The sequence below is a fragment of the Orbicella faveolata genome, unplaced genomic scaffold, assembly GCF_042242905.1.
Source record: "Orbicella faveolata isolate gen_17 unplaced genomic scaffold, um_ofav_v1 contig_47, whole genome shotgun sequence".
Taxonomy (NCBI): Eukaryota; Metazoa; Cnidaria; class Anthozoa; order Scleractinia; family Merulinidae; genus Orbicella; species Orbicella faveolata.
Genome location: NW_028301577.1, coordinates 18177462 through 18190686, shown reverse-complemented (window position 1 = coordinate 18190686; position 13225 = coordinate 18177462). Strand labels below are relative to the sequence as shown.

Below are 13225 nucleotides of genomic sequence, written 5' to 3'. Positions count from 1 at the left end.
CTCTTTAATCACAGCATTAAGAATTTTTAAAGAACGACACTGTTACTGTTACTTCGAATGTTAATTTGATTGTGACAAACGCAGAATATCAGGAAAGAAAGAACTGTTATGAGGAAATAGATGTAAGCGCCTTTTGAAGATCGTGTCGGCTTTTGAATTCTTACAAAGCAGTGGTCATTGCCAAGCCTATGAAAGAGTGTTTGGCTCATCCACTGCGAGAGCAAAGATGGAAACGTCAACAACCAATAGAAACCCCACACAGTTTAATAAGTAGAACACATTTTACCATTTGAATGCAGCTGAATAATAATTAGAAATGTCATCAACGCACCAATGGAGACTGGGACGAGCTGACGCCAAGGATGGACGCACGTTTTTAAGTTCGCTCGCTCGAGAGGCAAAATGCTTGCAAATGTAGGGGATAGTTGAATATGACAAGAAATAGAAGAAGAAAACGCAAGAAGTTAAGCAGTTCCTCAAGTTTAGAAGGCTCTTCAACACTGCAAGACGAAGTTTCAGGCCCGCAAATGGCGTCCGAAGACAGCATCGACGAGGCGCCATCACTGGCCGATGTGTGGAAAGTTCTCACGGAAATCAAATCAAACACAGAGAAGCTAGTAAATGACGTGACTTGTTGAAGGTAACTTACAAAGAGCTGCAAGAAAATTTAGCTTCCACAAAGGTCCAAGTAGATATTTTGATGGAAGAAAACAAGAGCTTAAAATCCAAAGTAAAATCACTTGAAGATGACCTGTCGAAGTCCAAAGCACATTCGAAAGAAATAGAACAAAGAGTGGACGATGTTGAAGGAAGACATGACGATTTAGAACAGTACACTCGAAAGTTTAATCTAGTGATACATGGGATCGCTGAACGCGAAGAAGAAGATAATGCGGAGAATGTAATTGAATTGGGAAAACTTTTGAATGTGAATTTAACACGAGGCGGCATTGACATTGTTCATAGATTAAACACAAAATCTAAGACCGAACCTCGTCCAATTATCGTCCGTTTTGCAAGTTACAACGCCAAGAACAAGTTATATAAAGCTAGATCGTATCTTAGAAATGTGACCTCACATGGCTTAGGACCGGGCAAGATTTACATCAATGAGAATTTAACATCATGGAGGACTGAGCTCTTTAAAGAGGTAAGAAAAGTTAGAAAAAAATATCATAACGGCAAAGCGTGGACTGTAGACGGGAAAATTTTCTTCAAACCGGAACTCACTTCCAAAGCTCAAAGGATTGACTCCTTCGAAGATCTAAAGGCTTTATAAATCTAAAATGATGAACTATAAACAAATTTTTAGCTTTGTTAATTTTGCATACTTAAATACGTCAAGTTGTCGACCTCTCTAGTAAGCACCTAGGATTTCGAGGCTCAGATAGCCGGTTAGTTTGTTAATTCCCAGAAGTGAGAAGACGTTGTTGTTTAGTTGTGCCAACTTTCTTTGTTGAGCTACTAGGTACATTATTCTGTTTTTTTTGCTAATTAATTCTTTAACTTTAATTTGTCTTGTACTTTTTTTACCTTAATTAAGCAGTGTTTTGTTAGCTTTATGTCTTTTTTCGTCTCTTTTTACGTAAAGATTTTCAGTCTTTGGGTCATGCATTTCTTTATCAATATAGGTTATGCAATCAACCTTTTCACACAGCAATGGCATGCAAATTAAAAATTCTCTCGCTAAATGTGCGAGGTATAAGAAATCCAAACAAAAGGAGAGCAATGTTTTGTTATTTAAAACAGCAAAAAGCTTCTATCTTTTGTTTACAGGAGACGTATTCGCAACCGGATGATGAGAAAATATGGTCGACAGAATGGGGTGGAAAAATTCTTTTTTGCCACGGAACTGCGCATTCTAAGGGCGTATGCATTCTATTGAATCCAAATTCATCTATTAACTTCGACGTCGTTCAATCGGATCATCAAGGCAGAATTTTGATTTCAAAACTTAAAATCTTCGAGGAAACATTTTTCATTGTAAATATCTATGCACCAACTGATTATCGAGAACAAAACGAATTTATAAAGAATTTAAGTGAATTTCTCGTGAGAAAAACAGACACCCCTAGGTTAATTATCGCGGGTGATTGGAACTGTACACTTTCTAAAGCAGATAAAAGTGGGGGTGTAGTTTGGAAATCCACAAACTATAGAGACGCGGTTAGCAATCTTATGAACGAATTGAACCTTCTAGATATCTATCGAAAATTGTATCCAAACACAAAATCCTTTACCTACGAATCTAAAACTATAAACTTGAAATCGAGAATAGATTTCATTCTTGTTTCCCGCTCGATCTCCATTGAAGTCCAAACTGCTGAGATTCGAATGTCAATTGCACCGGATCATAAAGCTACCTTTTTAAAAATTAGCATTAGAAATGAGTTCAACAGAGGTCCGGGCACCTGGAAATTCAACAATTCTCTTCTAGAAGACGATGATTTTAAAGAACGTATTGCATTCTTTTATCCCCAAATACACGAGAAATACGTCTATGTTAAAGATAAGCAATTATTGTGGGAATTAATCAAAATGGAATTACGAATGAAAATAATTAAATATTCTAAAGAAAAAAGATTAGAACTTAGGAAAAGGGAATCAACAATTCAAAAAGAACTACAAGACCTCGACTATAAAATTTGTAATACGGATTTTGAAATTTTAGATCGAAACATCTTTGTGGAGTATGAAGCCGCCAGGAAGAATTGAAAAAGATATATGAACAGAAAGGAAAAGAGGCTATCTTTAGATCAAAAGTAAAATGGTTGGAACAGGGCGAAAAACCCACAAAATATTTTTTTAACTTGGAGAAGACGAATTATGAAAAAAAGCTTATACGCGAGGTGAAATTAGAGAATGGCGATAGAGTATCAGAACCAAAACAGATCGAGAAAGAATTGGAGAAATTTTATAGTAATATGTACACATCCAAAAATCTAAAAAGTGAATCTCAAGGTGAAAACAAGAGTTTCGAGTCCTTTGTTGAAGGTATTGAAATCCCTCAACTGAATGTTGATGAGCAAGATTCGCTAGAACGTGATTTTACCTTTGAAGAATTAAAAGAGGCGGTGAGCTCTTTCTCGGACAACAAAACTCCCGGTGAGGATGGATTCACTAAAGAATTTTATGAGTCTTTTTATGATCTCATTTGGCGAGATCTGCTAAATTCTTATAATGCAGCTTTTCAAGGTGGGTCTTTATCTATTTCTCAAAGGAGGGGAGTAATAACGTTAATACCAAAAGCTGATGGGGATCTGTCCGAACTTTCCAACTGGCGTCCAATATCACTGCTAAATAGTGATTATAAAATTTTGACTAAAGCTTTGGCAAAAAGAATAGAAAAATACTTACCAAAATTAATTGGTCCAGATCAAACCGGATTTGTTAAGGGAAGGTATATAGGCCAGAACATAAGACTTTTAAGCGATATAATGGAATATCTAAATGCTAAAAAGACCTCGGGACTTCTCCTTTTTATAGACTTCGAGAAGGCTTTTGATAGCCTTGAATGGGATCTTATTGCTAAAGCCTTGAATGTTATCAATTTTGGCCCAAATGTCAAAAGATGGATATCAATCTTTTATAATGGTGTACAAAGCGCAGTTATAAATAGTGGATTTTTGACCAACTATTTCAATATATCAAGAGGAGTTCGTCAAGGTTGCCAGCTAAGTCCTCTCTTATTTATCCTTGCGGTGGAACTGCTAGCAATAAAGATACGCCAAGAACCAAGCTGCAGAGGCGTTGACCTCCCAGATGACCAGGTGATCAAAATCTCACAATTTACTGATGACACCACTATAATAACGAAAAATGTTGAATCTCTCAAACCCTATATACAGATCTTGGATTGTTTTTGAATTATTTCTGGATTGAAATTAAATAAGAAGAAAACTAAAGTTATGTGGATCGGCTCCATGAAAGACAGTAATTTGAAAGTACTTGACTTTAAAACAACTAAAGAACCCATTAAAGTTCTTGGCGTCCATTTATCCTACAACAATAGTAAATGTACTGAGAAAAATTTTTATGATAAGATCAACAAAATGAAAACAAAATTAAATTTATGGCTTTCAAGAGACCTCACAATATATGGCAAGTCTTTACTGGTGAAAGCTTTAGGTATATCACAGCTAGTGTATGCAGCATCTATGTTGACCGTTCCAGAATCGGTTATTAAGGCAGTTCAAGAGAATCTGTTCGCCTTTCTATGGAAAAACAGGAAAGATAAAATAAAGAGAATGGTTATGTATCAACCAGTAGCAGAAGGAGGAATTAATTTTGTTAATTTTTACATGGTCGTTAAATCATTACGCTTGGCTTGGATTGGTAGATTACTAGGAGAGTCTGACGATAAATGGAAGGTAATCCCTAATTACTATTTTCGAAATTATGGTGGTTTATTATTTCTCCTTAAGTGTAATTATAATGTAAAACTTTTGAAAACAGGTCTGCCACTCTTTTATCGAGAACTTCTTCAATATTTTCAAGATCTCAAAAATACGGCTAACATCTTTCCAAATGGCGAACTCATTCTTTGGAGTAACAATTCAATAATTATAGATAATGCAACTCTATTTTGGAAATCGTGGTTTGAACGCGGAATTGTGACGATAAAGGATGTGCTAAATTCTAAGGGAAAGTTTCTGTCATATGAAGAGTTCAGCAACAAGTTTAACATCACCACAAATTATATGCATTACTTTCAGCTAATTTCAGCCATTCCATCGGAGTTGAAAAGGAGAGCAACTCAAACTTTTATACCTGCAGCTGATCTTTCTTCGACCTCCCCATCCATTCTTTCAAATCAAACTCTAATTAATCTGGCTGAAGCACGCTGCAAAAATTACTACCAATTGTTTAATAATCATACCCCTATTGTCCCGAGTGGTGTAAAAAAGTGGCAGAGTAAATTTCCTGAAAAACTTGGTGACTGGATTGGATGCTTTCAAGATATATATCGCCTCACTAAGGACAATAAACTTCGCCAATTTTGTTTTCGTTTCTTACATAGAACAATTGTAACGAAGAAAGAACTTAAACTATATCATTTAGCCGAGGACAATAAATGTATATATTGCTTTAACGCGGATTCAATAGAACATACGTTCATTGATTTCAAGGAGTCTGTAAAACTTTATTCACAAATTATATCATGGTTCAATCATTCTCAAAGTACTGAGATAATACTTTCAAAAGAACAAATTGCTTTTCATGACACATGTCACGTGACTGATGTGCTGTCAGACCCTTTAAAACGCAAGCTAGATCTGCTCATCATCCTGGTCAAACAATATATCTATGCTTCTAAATATCTTCAGAAAGAATTGTCTCTAGATGAACTTGTAAATAAACTGATCGTTCAATGGAAACTAGAAAAATGTGCTTAAACGTAAAATCGCTTATCTAAAAAACACCACTTATGGGGTATTAAGTTGATTAATTAACAGAGTTATTACAATACAAGGTTAACGTAGTAAATCCAAAAATGCTCTCAATTAATATCAATAATGTAGTGTTAAAAAATTGTAATACATAAAAGCTAATGCATAGACCCCCGTTTTTTTTTGTTTTTTGTTTTTTTTGTATTTGTATATTTTTTTTTCTTTTCTTGTTCTGTGTAGTTATTTAGCTGTCACGTTTTCTTTTTCTTTTATGTATGAGAAAAGTTAATGAACATTGTAAAACTTCAACAGTGCATGTAAGTGTAATGTGCGTGTGTTTTAGGTGTATTAATAAAGTGCTTCATTTAAATAAAAAATAAAAAAAATAAAAAAATAAATCAACGCACCACTGGAAAGGCGACAATTTTGACCATCCACACCCACAACTGGTTTTAATCGCCGTTTTCACTGTAATTTAGACAATCAGTTTTCCAGAGTAAAACAGGTAGGATACGCTAAAAACTTTCCCGTTTCAAATTTTCTCCTTCAACCAAAATTCAAACTACAATCGAAAAACTGACTGCTGATTTGCATGTATTCCTTTTCTGCAGATTTTCAAACAGTACAGTGCCCATTTTCTTCACGAATATCACGGGTAGGTAGAAAGATCAAGGATTGCAATGTTACTGCGTTAATGACACCGCCGTTCACGAACTAAGTTTTAGACTCTCTATTGATGGCGAACTTGGCATGTTGCAGGCTTTTTACTATTTTTTTCTGAGAACAAGGCATATGTTTTCACAAGGAGATGCTTTTTTTTTTTTTAAATGAACAATTACCGGGAGAGTGCATGCAGTTTCGGTGATAAATAGGTTGTCTGAGTTTAGCTAGGTTTTCTTTGCCTTGATATGTTACAGGCGCTTTAACTTCTCCTCCTCGGAGTTTTGGGTTCGCGAAGTGTTCGGAACTGAGAAGATCGAGTCATCTCTTGGCAACTCCTAATAATTACAAAGAGACCTATACGTAACACTTTCTGAATGTTTTTCTCGCATGCTATAATGTCCAACTGTGCAGTGGTTATCAACTCTAACATGAGGCTCTTTCCTACAATTTTAGATTGAAATTCAAAACATTCCCATTAGCAAATGAGCAGCATTTTCTGGTTAAATGTACAGAACTAGAAACGGTTTCTCATATTTTCTAAAAAGAAGACAGTCTCCAGGCCATTCACAATTTTCGAAAATGAGTTTCGTCCTCAAAAGTTTTGGTCAGATAGAAAGCCGTTGAGGACGCGCTTTTTCGGGAAACGCAGGAAGTATTTAAGTCTTAAAGTCGTTGAGCCTCACCTTGTGATTTGCAAAACTGATGAAACGCTCTCAAATGGTTATTAAACATTACAGAGTTACATTCTTGCGACGAAATGTCTTTTCCTACAACGTGATTCGCTTATTTGGCGAATATTTGTCAGTATAGACTATTATAACACCAAGCGCTTCCAATTCTCGAGGAATTTTCAAAGAATCACGCAGAAAGTAAAAATAAAATCAGTCCCCCATTTCTCTTTTACCGCGTCTAAACGAACATATATGGAAATTTCACACCTTTTCTACCTTTGGAATTCCTTTGAAAACAATTGCCGTTACCAAGACTGTGGAACTTGATGTATTCAAGGCAAACGAGGTGGACAAAGCGAAATGGGAATGAAAAATATCAATATTGCCTTACTGACTGCCAATAGACCATTTTAGAGTTGTCTGCTCGGTGACCTGGCCTTTGAATGGCAGCGAGGCGGGAGGTGACCTTGTTTTGATACAGACTTCACCGCTTTTGTTGTGTAAATCAAGTTGTTCTAATGCTGACTAGGTGACTTGGGTACAAATTTATCTTCTGTCTTGTTTAGGATTTCTTTACAGCATTATGGCTACGAAATCTGACTAGTCTAAATAGTTTAAAGAAAGTGCGTTTTTACTAGCAAGTCACTTAAAATAATCCGACAATATCCGGCATAGTTTGCAAGAGGAACTTCAAAGATTCTTGAGTTTCAACAATATGACCCAAAAGTATTATTAAAATGTTATAGAGTCGTCAGAAAATATTTCCGATAAATCTCCTGGAATTGACTCCCGATGTAGAGATCACAAAGTACAAAGATAGTGCATATGCATGTTTTAATTATCAACAGCCGGTAATTTACTCAACTATATAAGTATAAATTTGTTTTCTAGTTCAATCATGGACGTCAAGTTGCATCTGTGCCTTTTGCTGAGTGTTTTTGGAGCCATTAGCTGGTAGGTATCAGAATTAAAGGACTGAAGAAAGTTATAGGAAATGCGTTTCTTAAAAGGGTCCGGATGATTATCGAACGTTTTCTTTCAGATTTCACCATTATATCGCCAGATGCCACCAAATATACAAATAAATAGGATTAAAATATTCTACAGGGTAGAATAGAACAAGTATTTTGGAGCAACTCTTCAAATTTAATTTCGAGACAGGATGTCAAAATTTTGGTAAACTTTTGAATCTCCGAGTTCATATCTTTTTGCTATCAAGTTTTTTTTTACACGTACCCGGCCATGCTTATTTAATGTCATCCTTTTGCGTTTCAAACAATACTTGGGTTATATTCGAACCGATGTTTCAAAAGGTTTTGGATGCGAACAATACCACATGACTAAACTATCAAAACACTATTTACATGAAACAAACCAAGTTCTACGGTGTTTAAACAAGTTTGGCATCTTAAAAACCCTATATTGTTAATGATACTTCCAGTGTTTCAACAGATACTATCAAAATCTGTATACATTGCACTAAGCCGAGAGGGTTGGCAAGCAAATTAAGGAATTACTGGGTGTTTCCTTAATGAAGCAGCAGATTTTCACATCTACATGCAGCATTAAAATGATTAAATCATTTCGTCTTGTCTCGTTTGTTCCAGCTCCCCAGTTTGCGAGAATCTGCTGTTTGGAGTGACTGATGGTAAACTCTACGCGAGAACTCCTCCCCAATATGCCAAAGACAATTGGCTTGGATCAGCCACAGAAATAGGGACAGCGGGTTGGAATGACTTCCAATTCCTGTTCTTCCACCCAGATGGTACCTTATATGGTGTTTGGAATGACAAGTTCTACAAGGGGCCACCTCCCGAGGGCTCCTCGGCCGCAGACTGGATCGAAAAAGTCACCCAGATTGGAACAAATGGTTGGAACGCCTTCAAGTTCCTCTTCTTTGATCCTGAGGGAGTGCTGTATGGCGTTCATGGAGATAAGTTTTACAAAAGGCTCCCACCAACTTCCCGTCATGACAACTGGATTGGATCCGCCACACTGGTGGGGTCAGGTGGATGGTCGGTCTTTCAGTTTCTCTTCTTCGACCCACTGGGAATCTTATACGGCGTGGAAAACGGCAAGTTTCACAAGAGGGCTCCTCCCAAATTTGCGAGTGACAACTGGGTAGGATCAGCCACACTCATTGGCACTGGCGGCTGGAATCGTTTTCAGTTCCTTTTCTTCATGGCTGATGGTGACTTGTACGGCGTTCACAGTGGCAAGTTCTACAAACGATCAGTCCCAACCCATGGAGGTGATAACTGGTTGCGCTCCGCGAAGATGATCGGCACAGGTGGCTGGTCTGTGTTCAAATACCTGATGTCGCCTCTGGACCAACCAGGCACTAACTAGTGAGCACCAGCAGTCATTGCAACAGTGCAGTTAGTAGATGGGAACACACATGGGATTAAAATATAGACTGTCAAACGTAACTGTAATGGTCACTAAATCAGTAAATGGTTTATGGGTTTCTTTCTTTGTACGAGTTAATACCAAGAAATAAAAGGGGAATGACGAACACTTTTGAGTTCTTTCCTTTATACTCGTCTTTCGAGTAAGGTTGTAATGAACACATAGATCCGGAACGTACCCAGTAGATGACCTCCCTACTAAGCACCATCCAAGTCTTGGTTGCCTCATTTCTTTCACTCCGCGCTAGCCCTCACTAGCCACGGGCTATTCTGCAAGTTAGGAATACCAACACTCGAAATGCTAGATGAAGCATGTGACCATTATCTGAATTTAAATTAAGATTTGTCAGTTGAAGAAATTGTAGTGGGAGCAGAATTAAGACTATGCCAGAAATAATATCGTTTAAAAGGAATTAGCACTTGCAGTTTATATGACTTCAAGCAGCTCTGTCAATATCAACACTCATAAAAGCAATTGTCTGATCAAAATCCTATTTGAATTGATTATTGGGGTCCCCAAAATAATCCCGTAGGCTTTAGCGCGGCCTCTTAGGCTCTTGCCCACAGCTGTTTTCCAGTGTAAGCTATTGGATACAAGAGACATCTTGTTATCTTGGGAGAGCGTGTTACCTAGCTTTGGAACGGCCTAACTACTATAACCCGAGGCAAGTGGCGTTTGCTCATGAGTTTTGAAGAGGTATATTTTTGGATGCAACAGAATTTGCTATTTCCCTTCGAAAATACCTTTTAATTGTCTACAGGTATTCTTACTAAACGCTTCGGTATTACACTATAAGATGGACCCATTCATTATTAAAATTTCATGACAAGGTTTCAGCCGAATTAGACAGATGTAAGTATATAGCGTCACCATATTTCGCGTTTATCAGTGAAAGCGCCATGCTCATCGCAGAACAGAATATGCAAAATTAAGACGATGACTTAAGAGGTTTGTGCATTAGAGCAAAGACTCGAATAATGCTTGTCACAATTACTTCACAGAATTGTCAAATGTCACAACACCTTAAACTGTTAAGATTCGACTATAGACTTGCCACAACTCCTTGAATTGTTTCGGCTTAGACCGAAATTTAAAAGCACCCATCATAGTTGTCAAGAATACATATCGTCCTTGGAAGCTTGAATTAACACTTTTCACCAACGCAATATATCTCAAATTTTTCAGTTTTCACAAATTTAATCGCATCTCGAGCAGCAAGGCCACTTCTTCCTTGTATCTATATGTCCTGTACTGCAAGGCAGAGTGGTAGGATTGTAGAGTTGAATTCTACAGACTATTGTGGCGGTGGAAATTCGAAATGAGAGAGAAAGACCCACTGATTCTAAAGTGTTTCATCTGTTCACACCAAAATTACTCAACCGTTCGCTCGCTTGATGATGCTTAGTTGCCGACGGTATACCACTGGTTCAGCGATATTACCTAGACTTACAAAAGGATTGTACAGTGGAACCCAACCTCAGCTCGTTCCCAGGGTCTTTTCCTTGGCTTGGGAAAAGACCCTGGGAACGAGGTTGAGTGGAACCCCGCCTTACGACCACCCCGTGAATACGGTCACGTTACTACGGCCATTTTATTCTAGCCCGAAAAAAAGCTCAGTCAGTCATTTTCTTATTTAAAGAACCCCTTAATATGGCCACCCCGTCAATACGGCCAGACTTTTGTGGTCCGTTGTTGACCGGATTAACGGGGTTCCACTGTATCTTTATGCTAGTGATTAGGAAAAACCGTTGCACTGTATTCGGAGCTTAATTGTGAGTAGTATAGTTATATTGGTTCGGTTCTTCGTGTCGTGTTTACTTCTGTATAGGTTGTCACACCTTGCAAATTATGTTCGAGTTGTTATTGGTTCCAAGTCAAACTTCGGTCTTCATAAATCTAACAGTCATGTTCAAAATTACGTTAATATTTCATGCAGCACAAGAGAAGACAAAAGAGCTCTACATCACTCAAGTGTAACACAAAGCAAGGTAAAACATTCAAACTCACCACCTGGAGCGAAGGGCCTAAGTTAAGTGGCTTGTATTAGTTTAAAGAAAAAATTATACGAACTGAAACGAGTGCAGGTAAATGTATCACACCTGTCCAAGTCTCCCTATTAATGAGTATAATGTGCAAAGAACAGTCAGGGACTGTTTACGAGGAGAGAGGGTTACCTTAGCAAGAGGGTTACTCTAGCAAGCGGGTTACCCTGCCAGGCGGGTTACCCTGCCAAGCGGGTTACCGTGCCAAGCGGGTTACCCTAGCAGTCACACATTCCCTCTTTTTTCGTTCGTCGTGTTTACAAGGCAGCTAGGGTTACCCGGGTAGGCGGGTTACCCTATCTGCGTGCTAGGGTTACCCTAGCAGGCGCGTCAACTTTTACCCCTGTAAATACTCCAGGTAGGGTTAACCTGCCAACCCGGGTTAACTTTCTAATTGTTTCCAGACTCCTTGCATTAAGTTGTCCGGGGTTGTAGGGTTACCCTACCTGTGAAATTTTGCTTGTAAACCTGAATATCTTTTGCTCTCCAGCTAGGGCTAACCTGCTTGCTAGGGTAACCCTCCCTCCTTGTAAACAGGCCCCAAGACGTTAAACCAAGGTTAAATTACCTACAAGGTAATCAATAAAAATGATGAACTGGTCTGGTTTTTTATTTTTATTATTATTTTTTTGTAGTATCATGGCATGTCTTGAACTCTTTGGTGTCGTGAACCATGATGGCAAATTCTACGTGAGGACTTCACCACAATGTGCCAGCCCCGACTGGCTTGGAACAGCTAAAGAAATCGGAACAGATGGCTGGAACGACTTCGAACATCTATTCTTCCATCCAGACGGTACCTTATATGTGTTACGAATGACAAGTTCTACAAGGAGCCGCCTCCTCAAAGCTCCTCGGCTAGAGAGTGGATCAACCAAGCCACCCTTATCGGAAATGTGGGACGGAGGTGCTTCCAGTTCCTTTTCTTTGATCCTGACGGTATACTGTATGGTGTTTGCAACGGTAAGTTGTATAAGAGGCTCCCGCCTGGATTCCCAGGGACTGACCCTAACTGGCTTGGTATAGCATCACTTGTGGGACCCGATGGGTGGTCAATCTTCAAATTCCTCTTCTTCGATCCAATAGGCACCTTGTACGGAGTCATTAAAGGAAACCTGTATCGGCGTTCTCCTCCCACGGATCCAACTGACTGCTGGTTAGTAACCCCTTCACAAATTGGCACAGGGGGCTGGGAGGATTTTCAGTTCCTCTTCTTCATGCCGGATAACGACTTGTACGTCGTCCGCCAAGACAAATTTTTCAAGCGATCACCCCCAAGCCATGCAAGCAGTGATGATTGGATGGGCTCCGCAGAAACTATTGGCTCAGTTGGCTGGTCTATGTTCAAATTTCTGGTGTCTCCTGTACCCGGTCGACACTAAAACTGTGTGGCTCACAGACGAAAACTTGAAATGCAGTGAAATGCAGTGACAATCGTTATGATGACGGTGACAATCATCAAACAAATGTGAACGTCACTGTCTGGCTTTATGACAACCTCATTAGTAACGACCAGTTCAGTTCTTTAAAAATTAGTCCTCTGACGAAAACCATCTCATGCGCAATCTGCCTTCCAAGGAATATCAGTTGGACAAACACATGCCAAAGACATACTATGTTCTGATACAAATTCCTTTCAACAATTTTGTCCTTTTTTATCGTTTTTGTTTATTCACCCCCCCCCCCCCCCTTTTGACTTTTTTCTGTCTAATTTCCAATGTATTTTACCACTTAATAGAATTCAAACCTTGCAGGCTCACGAAGTTTTTGAAGCTATGTAATACTTAAATATAATGGGAGAAAATGCGCAACAGTCAAAATTAATGTGTCTCAATCAAGATGATAGCCAACCCTAATGTTGTTTTTGTCTCAAGGGCGATCGAATTCTAATTTCTCCTTACAATATCGAGTCGCTGTCAAACAGAAAAATAACGAGAATACTGAGGAGAATCATGGACCAGGGGATAAAGAGGAAAATGGTAATGTATATATCAGGGGAAATTGATCTTTTAAGGGTACGCCCGTAAGAAGAAAAGAAGTCTGAATTTGA

At 38.5% G+C, this 13225-nt stretch overlaps 1 pseudogene across 1 annotated transcript; it reads left to right on the top strand.

The window, feature by feature from the left end:
- The first annotated feature begins 337 nt into the window (after positions 1–337).
- Positions 338–12557, top strand: LOC110040801 (uncharacterized; annotated as a pseudogene). The gene is made up of 5 exons (XR_016204335.1): positions 338–1150; positions 6002–6045; positions 7616–7678; positions 8332–9065; positions 11828–12557. The product of XR_016204335.1 is annotated as an uncharacterized LOC110040801 (transcript).
- The last annotated feature ends 668 nt before the right edge of the window (positions 12558–13225 follow it).